We start from the raw sequence: 14,760 nt of genomic DNA, 5'->3' as shown, positions 1-14,760 counted from the left end.
TAGTGGAAAGGGTGTTAATGTGGGACCCCGATTACCTCGCTAAATGGAAGCACTGGACAAGGCATTCTCCAACTTTACTGTTACCTGCAATGTTCATTTTGTAGCCTGTTAAAAATGAGACATCACTGCGTCATTTCGTCCCTTAGAAATGAACTGCACTGAGGCCATCTCATACAATTCATTTAGGAAATTATTAGCTGAATCTGTTAGAAGCTAAATTTATCTATCTATCTATCTATCTATCTATCTATTTATTTATTTATTTATTTATTTATTTAAGTGGACCTATGTTGGTTTACATCAGCTGAGGATGTGATGGATATTTCCTTGGATCTTCCACAAATCACTGCACATACAGTATTTTGGGAATACATACCTGTGAATGTGAATAAAAATTTCTGTGTGGTTCTGGAGATACGTTGCGTCTGAAGGACTCTAGGCCCTACCTATCAAATATACACAGATGCATTTTGGCCGAAACACCCCAGAAATTATGCTGTTCATACCTTTGATTTCAAAGTGGAACATTCACTGAAATTAGAGTCATGCATGTAAAATTCTGAACAGATCTTCTGCCTTCTGATTTTGAGTCTGCTAGGAAAGTTATTTTCCAGTGGGAAAAAACCCAACTATACCATTTTATTCAGGCTACAGGAGCTATTAATCCTCCAAAACGGCTGTTTGCAAACCGTAACATCTGGGAAGTTCTTTCTTACAGCCTTTTTCAGCTGGCCTGCGCAGAATACGGGTATAGATGTGCTCATCCCTTACACTTTTACAGACGCTGCTCTGACAAGCGTCATTGCAGCAATGTCCATCAGAAATGTGACTCAAGAGAAACCTTTGCCAGATCTGCCTGCCAGCATGAGATAAATCATCTCACCGTGGATCAAATATAGTTGGTCCTTGTCTCTCCCTAAGAAAATCACTAGAGAGCCACAGAAAAGCCGATAACTAGCCGTGAGTGACTTCCAACAGATGCTAAATATTCTAACACTGATAACAGTTATTTTTTTACTGTGAGATCTGAAACTCTAGCAACGTTATTCATTACTGAGGAATGGTTACTCCAGTTTTAAGGGATTCGATAGAGGAACTTGCAGGAACAGAACAAGCTAGTAAGTGAATATATGATCTGATCAATAAACATTCCATACTAGCCCTTAGCCTGGAGTATCCTGAGTTTAAAGCTAGTTCACGCTCTCACTTGTTTATGCTTAACACATGGACCTCATTGTGAAACTACGGATCAGTACAAGGCCTCCCATGGGTTCACTCAACACTAATTTGGTTCATGTTTCCTGAGAGAGGTGCTGTAAGTGGGATACGTAGGAGGAGATGGAGAGCAAAGCAAAATAGAGATAAAAGGAACAAGGACTTTTAAGCTTGTTGTAATTTGCCTAATCCTGTTGAGATGAATGTTTTATGTACTTTATTTCTGATAAGTAGTCTGAACATTTTTCTCCTGCAGACTACCACTATGGCAATCTACGCCGAGTTTCAGCCTGGAAGGATAGACAGTTGTGTGCTGCAAGACTGACAAGAAATACTAAAATTAATTAATTCAGGAAGTCAAAGTTGGTTCTTACATTTTCCTACTTTGTCAACTGAAGGAGATGTACTGTGCAGACCAAAGACCCCAGTCCTGCTGCTGCCAATTTCTTAGCAGATCACTGCATCCATGTCAGACCTTTCTTGAAGGCAAAAAGTGCCCAGTACCAACTGCTGGGTCCAGACCTTGCCGGGGGAAAGATCCGACCCCGGGGCAGATGAGCAGGAACTTCCTAGGTGACCTTTCCAGCTGTCAGAGAGTCACTCCCACCGAGATGCCCTTGATCCCAAGGAGAGGCATGAACCCATGCATCGCTGTTAAGATAACTAATTTAGCAGCTGCATCTGTTTAATTGGGACTCTCAGCAGAACATGACTGCAGAGGGTGCCTGGAGGAAAGAAAGAGATCACTTGGGTATGAATTGCAAATGTTTTAAAACTTCAGTCTCCCCTGGATAAATCCTCCCAGGATCTGCGATATTTGTGCTACTGCTGTTCCTGGCCAATCTCGCACACTTGGATGGGAAATTTCTTCCAGTGCAGGAGAATATTTGATAGAAGTATGCAAGAGATCTACTTAATATGTGGCTGTCATACAGCATGATGCTAAATATTTTCCAGAGCTACTGAAGATATTTGGACATCTCAAAGGCTATTTTAGACCATTTTCATAATTTTCTGCATGAATTGAGTGCTAAACTCCTGGATTTTTTGTTGATAGCTGTCAAAGGTCCCTTAAATACTAAAAAATCTCTTTAAAAAGTTTAGAACCTAAGCCACCTTTGAAAATCTTAAGTATTGTGTAGAAGGCATATCAGTTGCTCTCTGTTTGTATCTTACGTTATCTTAAGAACTGTATCCATCATTGTTATCTTTTACTTGTTTATCAGAGTCCTGAATCCCACTGATAATTCCAATGGAGAACCTGGTGAGAGGTGCTGTTGAAACTGTAATACTTACATATAAAATGCAAGCCTGATGTAGAATTGTATTAGGAGGTTGGCTCTAAATTCACCATCTTTCTTATATAGAAAATTAAGGTTATTTAATTATCATTCTAAATGAACATTTATCTGTTTCACTGTTCTCTTGAAGAATGGGGCATTGCTGCCTAGTCAAGAACTGGATATAACCTTTTCCATCAATATGTCAATAGTACATTGTTTCTACATTTAGAAACAGAGTGCCAAAAGCTAAGACTTGAACATGCATCTGCTTTGGATTAGGTTTACAGACCATCACGGAACACAAGAAAAGAATAAAGAGGCATTTCTTATAACCCAGAATAATTTGATTTCAGGTTTTGCATCCAAAGCTCAGATTGTTATTCTCTTTAGAAAATAATGAAAGGTTGGCAGCACTCGCAGTCATGTGAAGGTCCCTCTCTAGTAAGGGATTTTTCGGTAGAACACGATGTGTTGAACTGATCTCATTGTTCTCTTAAAAGATGGATCCTACAGCTGGTAAATCAGTGATGAGAACTTGAAATATGCTTTCTACTATGCATTCAAGTTAAAATAAATGTTGAGTCTGTCAAAAGTTTTCTTTAAAATACACATAAACACTTTTCACAGCATTTTGTTTATCAGTGGTTTGCTGAATACCTCTTCAAACTTTGCGGCAGTCTGATGTGTCAGCCTTTCCCAGTTGTGTCACTCTGGCCACCAGTGCAACAAAACAGTTGCCCGAATTATAGAAAAATTCATTATTGTTAGTGCTAAGCTGTCAAAAAAAAAAAATGAACACTAATGCTCCCTGATCCCTAATGTTCTGTAATACACGATTGTTGGAAGCTGCATTCCTCTGGGAGAGGTGGATGGGAAAGTATTGCTGTTGAGCAAAACTTTGTCTTACCAAGACAGCAAGGGGGAAGGCGGCTTTTGAGAACCTGCAAGCTGTGAATTCTTTTTCCTGAAAAAGAAACAAAGGATTTTGCCCTACTTTTCTAGAGATTAGCTTTTGTTTAATCTTCCAATCTTCTGGCATACTGAATCACTGACTACTCTAATAACAACATACTAGTTAATCCTTATGAAACGTAGTGATAATTCAGGCTAAGAAACAATTCATGTTTTACTGCTGCCAGCTAAAAGCTTCTGTTAAAATTTCTGCTGTTACAGAAGAAAAAAGTGATTTTTTTTTTCTCCTCGATTTTCTTTTTTTTCAGTGACCTCTCTAATCACAATATTCTCATTTATTTCAGGCATCCTCATCACAGATGGTCAGTTCTTATTGGGTTTCATTTTATATTCTCTTAGAGCAGACCAAAGGTCCACCTTTCCACTTCATCGGTAAACAAGTAAGGAAAGAAAACCTGTTAATTACATGTGGTGTTTATGTCTAAAGATCTAATCTAGCTTCACATGAATCAACAATTTTAATTGTCTTGGGAAGAAAAACAGCTGTTTGGTAAAAAGAAAAAATAATCTATAAATAGAAAAGATGTTCAAAATGTCGATTTTTTTTGTTGATATGAAGAAATTTTTTTTTAAAAGAATATTTTGAGACAAAAATGTCATATCAACAATTTCTCTTAAAGGCATTTCCACAGTATTATGCTATTTCAAAAGATATGTATTCCTAATCTGCCACTTTCTGCTTCATTTTCTGCATAAAAAAGCCTTCCTAAGACTCCAGGTTCCACAGCAGCAATCACACAACTGGCAAAAAGTTAACTATAAGTTTAAAAACTGCCAGTCCAACAGCAAAATGTCTGATCAGACCGAGATGTACACTTTAAGCTACTCTTCACGGACCTGCTGTGCTGCTTCGTGCTTAGTATGCGATACTTCTGGAGCCAAGGGGTTTTTTCAGTACATTAAGGTGTAAGGGGCAGAGGAGTAGAGAATTGGGTCAGTATTGAGCTTTGTAGCTTTAAGGCAGGTGTCAGCTTTGGGTTTCAGCTGGAATTTGTGAAAATCTTGTGCGATGCTCTCCCAGGATTTTAATCTTCACATCTTGTCAATAATGTAATTCATGGTTTTGCACTGTTCTTGAAGTAGGGAAAATCTACTTGTTAAATAGTACTAATGAACATGCTGCTTCTAATGTTAACCTCACTGCATATTTACTGCTGTCTTGTGGGAGAGGGAAGTCACATTTTTATTGTTGGGGGCCTGCCACACGAAATACAGGCTTGACAGTACTTCACAGACAAGTCAGTGGTACCGTGAAAATCAGTGAGACCTGGTGATGACAAGCTTTAGGACTACAATTAAAGCCACATTTCAAAATGTGCTTTTATAACAGTGAGACAGCTCTCCTCCACTGTACATGTTCCAGCCCAGGAACCTGGGCATGCACTTGCCTTCTTAACTCTTCTTAACTCTGCTTCATTTTTCTCTTTTTAATTTGCCTCCTTCAGATCTTCCCCCGACTCACTCACTAGCACATCCTTCTGAGACGTTTTAAAAATAGATGGCTGAAAATAAAAACATTACCTAAAAATGTGGAGCCACTAAGACACGTGGAAAATGTGTACAATAAATCACTCTCCCTCCTTTACCTTTTGCATCGACTGTGAACTCTTTTGAGCAGACATCTTATCTCTCTCTACAGGTAATACACTCGGTATACAACGTTGCTGGACCTGCAGACAATTAGCGATGAGTAACCCTGTGTCAGACTTCGATTCATGTGAAGGAAAAGTCTGTAGGCCGGACTGGATGATCAAAATCACATTTTTGGGTTTCCAGTTCAAAGGAACCACATTTGTAGGCGCTTGTCAGTATAACGTGGTACAGTAATAACCACCGTGTTCAAGAATAATTGTTTTAAGAATTTTGTGCTGTACTTCAAATAGCATTGGATATCACTACTTGGTGTAAAAACAACCATTATCACAAATATGGCAGTTACAGATTAAATAAATTTAATGAAATATAAAAACATGATGACGGAATTTAAAACTTTTAAACATGGCATTCAATATTTTGCCAGTATAAAGATGTGAGTTCATTTTCAATATTCCCTGTCGTCCTATTGCTTTTACATTACTAACATGAATTCTCTTGGTTCTGTGGTTAGATTTTTTTTAAACTGGTTTACTTGTGTTTAATTTCAACAGAGATTTATCTGCAGAGAAAAGGCCGAGGTCTAAGGATCAATTAGTTTTGTTGTGTTTTCTTCCCACCCACCTTTTCAAGTTTCAGAGGGGTAGGGAGTAATTTGTTTGCCTTTCTGTATGCACACATTGTATTTGCATGTGTAAATTACAAAATACTAGCCTGGTTTTTAATACTTCCGTAATTTGGTCCACTCGCTCTGATAAATTAAAAAAAAAGAAGTCATTTGTTTCACCAGGAGCTCCCAGGTAGCTTTTGAGCTATTAGTTGGAGCTTCCATTCTGGAAAGGTACCCATCATCAGGTCTCTTTAACTTCTTTCAGTGAGAATCCTCTGGGAAGGAGGGCCGGTCCGGAGACTTCTCTGTGGTTGTGGCCTCTGAACTGTGAAAGCAGCTACGATAAAGCCTGTGACAAAACCCCCTGCCTTTTTTAATAGGGGCAAAAAAGCTGAAAGTGAATTTCTCTGAGAGCGCGTAACACAGCATTCTTTTGCTGCACCATGTCCTGGGAAACTTATTGTGTCACTTTCCCTCCCTAAGGATATTATCTTCCGCATAAAGATGTACCTTTGGATGAGCGCCAGCTACAGCTTTTCCCTTTCTCTTCTTCCTTTTGTTGGCTAGCAGAACTTTACAAAGAGACCTAGAGCCACAGCAAGTGAAGAACCATCCCTGTGTTAATTAATCAGGCTGGGGGATGAGGGCCAGCTGGGATCATTATAAATTGCCAGGAACAGCAGCAGTTTGGGCCTCATGGAAAGTTCAGACAGCTTGGGGGTCAGCATGCTGGCAGCCAGAAGGAAAGGTATCTTCTTTTCTGTAGAGAATGCAGGCTGGAGGAAATAAGGAAGTTTTTCTCTGTCAGTCTTTAAAGGTAGAACTAGTTTCTGTTGCATTATTTATTTGTTGTAGGGTTTCATGTATCTCTTCTGAGTGCTGGAGGAAAACATTGCATACAATTTCTCTGTGAGGTGTCTGCTGAGATAAGCTGAGGGGTTTAATTAAGTTAGGGCTTGAATGTATTGAAGGTAGAGGAAAAGCAAGCTTGAAGTCTGGTATGCTGAGATCTGCTGATATTTCTATCTTTGTAGTGGACCAGAATTCAACGTTCCTTCAAATCCTAATTACAACATTTCTTCCTAGTAGGAGCCCTGGGCTGAGTAATCTGCCTGGTGCCACCTGGATGGTAGTTTGACTAGCTACTGTATTCTGGGGTCAAATCATGCTTCTGGCAATGAGGTGTTCCCCTGAACTGTGTCAGTCTATCAGCTAACCCCTGCATGTACAGCTAAAGGCAAACACCAGAGGCAGCTGGTTTTCTTTGGGTTGCTTGTAATATATGGAATAATCATACCTGACTGAATACTCATGCTGACTCTTTAAATCTTTTTTCCTTTTTTTTTTTTTTTTTCTTCCCTTAATACTAGAATACATTCCTGCCCTCTGGGTAAACCTGAATAAAACTTAATGTTAATTTGCAATCTTCTTGCCTTCATGCTAAACTACCCAAGATATTTTACTGTTAATTTCACAGTTCTCAGAACCTCGAGGCAATGCAGCACCTGTGAAGTCTCAAGCCTGGTGAACGATGTCTATAGTTAGAAATGAGTGCAATGGTCTACTGAGCTCAGAAATGTGCTCAGCATTACGTGGGTTTCTGTTAATTTGTCGTGCAAAGTATCTTGTAGATTTGTTCTAGCTCTCGTTGCTTCTGCTGGGGGCAATGTGGACCAAGGTGAAGGTAAAAGGAGATTACAGAAGGGGATCTGTGAAGAGAAAAAGCATGACAAAGATCTCCAGGTGATTCTAGGCAGGTGGTGTAAATCTGAGCATTTAGAATACCAAAGGATGCAGTTGGGAATGGAGGAAGAAACTAGAAGAGCTCGGGTTGTATTTGTTACAGTGGGCAGGATGTGCTTTGAGTCAACTGGAAATTACTGTAGCAAGGAATTTAGCCTGCTGAAGGAACCTGACAACTTTGAGTTGCACAAGATGCATGCGTGAAAGCAGGAGAGGGATAAGAGGGGCACTGAGGAGGAGTAGGCAGCGGCTAAAGGCAGCCAGGAGAATCACTGCTCTGTGTGTTTCATAACAAAAACCTTTTGGCAAGGCTTTCGGAGAGGCTAGAGTGGTACCTTCAGTGTCTGTGGCTGAACCACTTGTATACCTTGTATATGTCCTGGAGTAATCATCTGTTGGGCAGCAGTGCAGGAAGAAGGCAGGAATACCCCACGCTTAGTTTCCCCGTAGAGAGGAAGAGACGCCTGGTTGCAGGAAGGAGGGACGTCTTGCACCAGCATTTGTTTGAAGGAAGAGGCTGTGCTAGCCCTGTTATCTCATCTTGCCTCAGAGGCAGCCATAAAAAGTTGACAGCCACAAACAGCATTGTGGTAATGTGTTTAATGTATAGAAATACACAGTAATTTTTTATAGGATAATGGCAAATAAAGTGATGTAAGTATAGGATATACATTCCATCCTCCCTGAACAGCTTCTTGCTCTAACAGGAGAGGACCCATCTGTCCGAGCACTGAGCTGGCTGTGCCTTTACCCTGCTAGGTGGTGCAGGTACCAGTAGCTGGCTGTCAGACAGAGGGTGTGAGGACCTCTGGGAGAGCACCCGGGGCAGATGGGGATTCAATGCAGAGTCTTCACAAAGTGGTTTTGAGGTGGGGTCTTAATTATCAGGAAGTTTTTGGAGGGTGGGGGGAGAGACTTAATCATGCTGAATTGTGTTTGTATGATGCAAGTTGTTACTGTTAATTATAAATGAACTCATGTTTTGGCTTGGAAATCATTGGCATCATTCAGAGGCAAGGTGTTCATGGTCTGCTATGGAGTTTCATAGGCTGGAGGCATCTCTGAGCCACCAGTGTCCATGTGTCAGGTTAAGTGAACTCTGATTTGGTAGTTCATATGTTGAAGAGGCGGAAGGTCCCAGAGACACAACAAGCTGAATAACTGGAGCATTTTCCTTTTTTCAGCTTAGCGTTACAATTTGTATAACACCATTAGAAGTGTATCTTAAAGCTGTCTTATGATAATACAAAGTGTTTGTCTCAGAAGGCAGCACCAAAACAGAGAAGATCTTAAATAAAAAGGGGACCAGCACAGTGACTTGACTGTAGGGGTCCTGTTTGGCCCCTAGTCTTAGGCTCAGATCTCACTGGAACAGAGCTGGAATGCAGCCCCTGAAGAGTGAGCACATCATCTGTCCATGTGTGTTCCACTTCCTTGATGGACTGGAAGAGTGGGAGAAAATCCTGAATGCTTATGTCTTAATATTGGCTCAACACCAAAGCAGTGTTCCTGCAGATTCAGTTACACTCATCTGGACATTTGGCGTGTATGTTAAGATGCTTCTTCAATAATTTTCTTCAGTCAGTAAAAGTACACCGAGTGACTGTATTGGGAGGGAGGCCAATGCAGTGTTTGATGACCCACTTAACTCCTCAGATGTGCACCTGCAGGTCACAGCTGGGGAGATGTTAGCTTAAAAACTGTCTGCCATGGCACAGTGTATTTACTGATCTTCCTAAAGCCTATAAATAAAGGATTGCCCTCATGCAGCACAAAAGGCATGAATGGAAAGAAAGAGGAAACCGTATCTGTGTCAGCCAGTGAGCTGTGGAAATTGGAGTAATTTCTTACAGGCAAACCCACAGGTTTCCTGAGGAAAAACCTCCATTAGTGGTTGTTCCTCTAGACCTGCTTTGCTGCTATCTCGTGAGACTCAGTCATGCAAATACAGTTCCTTGGGACAATTCCTATGCATAAATTGTGGCAGGGCTAAGCTCTGTGCAGAACCTTATTCAGCTTAGAAACTGCTTGAGTTACCCACCATGTCTTGGAAGAGGAGAACTTCCAAAACTAGTATAAGCTTGATTATTCAACAGAAAAGGAGAAAGGAGTGCTATTGCTGTCTTGTTATGTTCAGAGTGCTCCAAGACTTTTTGGCTGGTTGTTCTTGCTGTCTGAATGAAATGAGAGAATCCCATAAATATTGGCAGTCCTCAGTGCTGCTTTTTGGCCAGAGTTTTGAGCAAGCAAACAGCTCTGACTGTGCCAGCTTTTCTCTCAAATGAGCGTGCCCTTAAGGAGCAGGTTCAGCACCTCCTTGTAGTTATAATTCAGTATATTCTCTCCCATGCGCAGGAACACGGCGATTGTCTAATAGTGGTTTACAGATTGCCTTGGACTTGAAGATCTTAAAGGTCTTTTCCAACCTAAACGATTCTATGATTATATGATTCTATATTCCTTGCTCTTAGAGACCCTTTGGTGGCACCTCTTCTCTCTGTGGGAAACAGGATGAACCAAGGATTGCATCCCTGTTCTTCCAGTTTCCTGCCCAGAATCTCCCATGGTGGAAATTCTTGAAGGTTTTATGTAGCTCCCTCCCTTTTGGAAGTACAGGTGTTTGGGAGCGCTCGGTGTAGCTATTTCAGAGAGTGTGTGGTCAGTCTTCTTAGGAAGATCAAAGTATGTATAAAACTGCAGCATGCAGTGGTAGGAGTATAGGTAGGAATGGAAATACAAAGGCCTGTGTTTGTGTCTGAGTTTGAAATTCTTGTCAACAGGTTGAAGGGATCACAGTTCCAACAAAACTTGTGAAGCCTGAAGTGTTGATCACAGTTGGTGGTAAAAGGAAGGATGATCTTTCTCTTCAGCTTTCTGATTGACTTTTTTACATTTCAGAATCACTTGATGAAGGAAGAGAATGACAGTGAACATATTGCAGCAATGTAGAAGTGCTTACAGCCTTATTCTCAACTGTGGTAAGTTGGATTAAGTCTATGGATTTTAAGAGTGATACTGATTTATGCCACATCTAGGCTGCTTTTCTTTTTTTCTTTGGTATCTCAAGCTGAGCTGCAGAAGCAGGCGGTGTGAAACATAGAGGGCTTTTCTAAAGCCAGTCAGAATCTGTGTTACTTCAATGAAAGAAAGTATAGTCAAGTATAAAATTTAACTACCTTATCATAATATTTAGTTGCATTTCTTAGAGTTTTCAGTGATTCAAACTCTCTAGAGTTTCACAAAGCCAGAGGCACTTAAGAGCTCGCAGAAATTATCCAACAAACTGCAAAAATGGGCCTTTAATTTGCTGTTATTTCAACAAACAGTGATTAAAGACCAGCAAACCTATTATCCTGTGCTGCTGACATATTTTACTCTTTTGGGAGATAATCTGAAACTGGTTTATCTTTTGTTCTGTATAGCGTGCCCTCCAATATTCTTGCTCTGGAAATGCGTTTCCGTGGGGGTTGGTTTGTTTGTTTTTGCGGATTTTTTATGTGACTTGTGTAGTAACTCTGAGGAAGACCCTTGGTTACAGTTTTATTTGGAAATGCAAAATTCTGTAGACAATATGCAATTTTAAATTCTGTCAGAACATTTCAGCGTGGGTTTATGAAAGGCAGGTCCTGCTTGACTAATCTGATCTCCTTCTATGACAAGGTGACTCACTTAGTGGATGAGGGAAAGGCTGTGAATGTTGCCTACCTAGACTTTAGTTTGGTTAGGCTAGAGAAAAGGAGGCTAAGGGGAGACCTTATCATTCTCCACAGCTACCTGCAAGGAGGTTGTAGCCAGGTGGGTGTTGGTCTCTTCTTCCAAGTTAAAAGTGAGAGGACAAGAGGAAATGGCCTCAAGTTGTGCCAGAGAAGGTTTAGACTGCATGTTAGGAAAGATTTCTTCACCGAAAGGGTTATCAAGCACAGGAACAGGCTGCCCAGGGAAGTGGTTGAGTCACCATCCCTGGAGGTAATTAAAAGGCGTGCAGATATGGTGCTTGGGGACATGGTTTAGTGGTGGACTTGGCAGTGCTAGGTTTAACGGTTGGACTTGGTGATCCTAAAGGTCTTTTCCAACCTAAATGATTCTATGATTCTATTTCACAATCTCTGAATCGCTTATGGCATACATCTATTTGACCTTCAGTTTCCCTTAGGTATCTTTGTATCAGTATGAAACTAGTTTAATTTGTTTAAGCATGCATACTTACACCTGAATGAGCTGATAGTGTTATCTTTATCGACTTTGGAAATGACTGTACTAAATCCTACTGACTGCGAGCACCATTCAAGGTATGAACCTATGTCTCAGACTGGGTATTACAGATAGAGCTGGTTTCAACCTAGATGGTTTCACTCTCTCTTTCCTAAAAATACCTTGTAAAAAACATAGTGGTTGTGTTGTATGCATCTATTCATGGATCTTTGCTGAACTGTGTAACTTTTTTCTTTAATCATGAGTAGTTCATAACTCTTTCATCTCTCTGAAGCTTTGAAATTTTCTGGAGTTTGTTGTCTTTGAGCCGAGATGATTTTTGTGAAATTCTCATATAAAAATCACTCAGAGGTAGAACAGCTCTAACTAATTTGGTGTGGAACTAGGCAGTTAGGAGAGCTTCAGGAGAGCTAGGTAAAACATCAGACTAATGAAAACTTACATAATTTGGAAAAGTAGATCCTCAAGGCATGAAGTTTTATGACTGTTACTTGCTTTGTTGTTCTGGTGAGGATATTTCAAGAACAGTGATTTGCAAGTGAAACTTTAATTAGAAAATTTTAATGGGTATTTTCTTAAAAAACAGCATAAGACAGTTAAAGGACAGTACAAGATCTGTTGATTGGAGGACATAAAAGCACTTCCTTTGTTTTATTAGTATTCTCTGTTCATGAGTGCAATCCAATTATCTTTAGTGTTTACTGTACCTTTAAGGTTATGAATCTTAATAAGAAAATTCTGTAATGAGATGGCTTTTTATATAGGAAATGAGCAGTTTCTGATGTGAGGTTCCAAAGTGGGCAGGCAAAAACAAAAGCAGCTGTGGAACGAGGAACGTGCTTGTCCTGTCTGTGTGGGAGGTGATGTGGACCTGGATGCAGAGTTAGAGGCAAATGGTGGAACGTTGGCGAATGATCATGCTGTTTGTCTGATATAAAGTGAAACATCATTGGATTCTCTCGGAGACGTTGAGGGCTTCATTGCGTTGAGGGCTTCATTGCCTTGCAAGGTCAATAGAAATTGTACCTCATCTGCTTTAACTTTAGGCAGAAGAAAAATTCTGTATCACTCCATTTGTTCTTACTGAGAATAGTCACAGTTTCTTGAAAGCTGATGAAAATGAATTATTTTGAAGAAGATGAAATAAAACCTGTTGACTTGTAGTTAGTGTCTAACTGACTAATATTTGGCTGAATACTAGAATTGGCAAGCAGGAAATTTGGGAAGATATTACAACGTTATTATATGCATGTATGGAGTTCTATGCTAATACATTAAGTCCTAAACGACTTTTTTAAACAAAATTGTCGGGTATGAAGCAGTAGACCTTTTCATTTGAGATTTAAAATTTTAAGTGTTGTTTCAGGATGATTATGTTTTATTATTTAGTTATGGTACTTACTCCTGATGATATAACAGAATACAACTTGCAGAAGAGAAACATCCAAAGGCTCTTCTACAGCCCTTCATTTTTAGACATATGCTTGAGTTTTACAACTGGTGTAGTTATGGCAGGAATAAAGTATGGAAATAATGAAATCTGAGCTGGATTTTTTTATCTCTAATATTCTGCTAAGGTTAAGCACTTCTTGGTGCTGCTGATCTAGGCCTGTAATTTTTATGTGTTTCCTTGGCACTATTCTGAATGCAGATCTCTCTTATAATGAAGTAGCTTTGCGTTAGGTTTTTTCCACTCTATGTGAGCTTCTTGTGGAGATCAGATACAGGCATAAGGGATCTACAGGAACACTAAATTTTGGGGACAATATGTTTTTTGAGAACTAGATTCTAATGGAAGTAAAATGGTAAAGATAGGAGCACGAGAGGAAGGGAAACACCTTAGTTTTTTCTCTTCATCATCTTTTCCTTGTGAGGATCCAGGAAAAAAGAAATAATCAGAGTAACCTAGGTTTCATCCTAATATTGCAAATTAAGAACTGAAGGTTCCTAACAAGATCTGCGCCCCATATGCAACAACTAGTTGGCCCAGACTGGTTGGGGACTTCTGCAGACCTTGGTTGAGCTGAATGCTGCTGTCCTGTGAGGAGGGAGGAGTATTCAGCTCAGCCTCTGTGCTTTTCCTGCTGGGAAAATCCAGCTAATGCCCTGTGTCAGAGGCCAGCAGAGAACCCAATGTGCATATTGAGTACCTGATATATTCACAACCTTGTCCCATTTCTTAGGGCTTTGCCAGGTATTGTGCCATGGCTTGGACTCGGGGAAGCAGGGAAAGCTCCGTTTAGCTCACGTGAGCCATTGCTACAGAAGCAAACTAGTTCACAGGAAGGAATTTAATACTTTCAGTAAAATGTGCTAGAATATCTAGCTTTTTACCATGCAGAAACCAGATTCCATTTAGGAAACATGCGTATTATATCAGCCTTTAATCAGTTTTAACTTTAACCTGTGGCTAATAATTTATTACTTGTAGAAGTAAAAACTTCCTAACTTCAGAGAATGTGCTGTACTTTCCATTTCCTTGACCTTCCAGGTTTTCATCATTATTTATAGATTGCTGCAATGTATTAAAATAATTTTCTGAACAAGAAAAAAGGGAAAAAAAATCTCTTTCAGTAGGAATAAAATCAGAGGGGGCATATTGAGTGTAATATCTATCAGTAGATGCACTTAATTGCTCGAGATACCCAAACAGTATTCTGCAGTTATGTTTGAAATAAAAATATTGACCAATACAAGTTTTAAATAGTTCTTCTATAATTTATGCATAGGATATGCAGTACACTTAGTGAATTCTTTTGCAATTTACCCCGAATATAATGTACTATTCCCTCTGATGAATTTGTGTGATTTACAATAAAGTTACCAGGTTTATTATTTGAATACTAGTGACTGGATGCAAACTTCAGATTGCCAAAAACAGATGAAAAGCAAAATTCAGGAGATCTAACAGTAGGTTGAAACAATAAAATACTGAACCTGTGAAATTAATGGGAGTTCATTACTGAAATAATACATCCATGTTATGTAATGCTCCTCTACCAGAAGAACTGATGAAAGTCAAGGAGGAGACACAGCTGGAGAATAGCCGGGAGATACGAGGGCTGCCGTGAGAATTTGAAACAATCTGCAGAATCCCTGAAGAAATGAGAGTTAGGTCAAAGCAAAGGGCTT

Source organism: Balearica regulorum, chromosome 13 (genome assembly GCF_011004875.1).
Source record: "Balearica regulorum gibbericeps isolate bBalReg1 chromosome 13, bBalReg1.pri, whole genome shotgun sequence".
NCBI classification, from domain to species: domain Eukaryota; kingdom Metazoa; phylum Chordata; class Aves; order Gruiformes; family Gruidae; genus Balearica; species Balearica regulorum.
The sequence above is the reverse complement of the archived record's forward strand: the minus strand, read 5'-3'. Positions refer to the sequence as shown.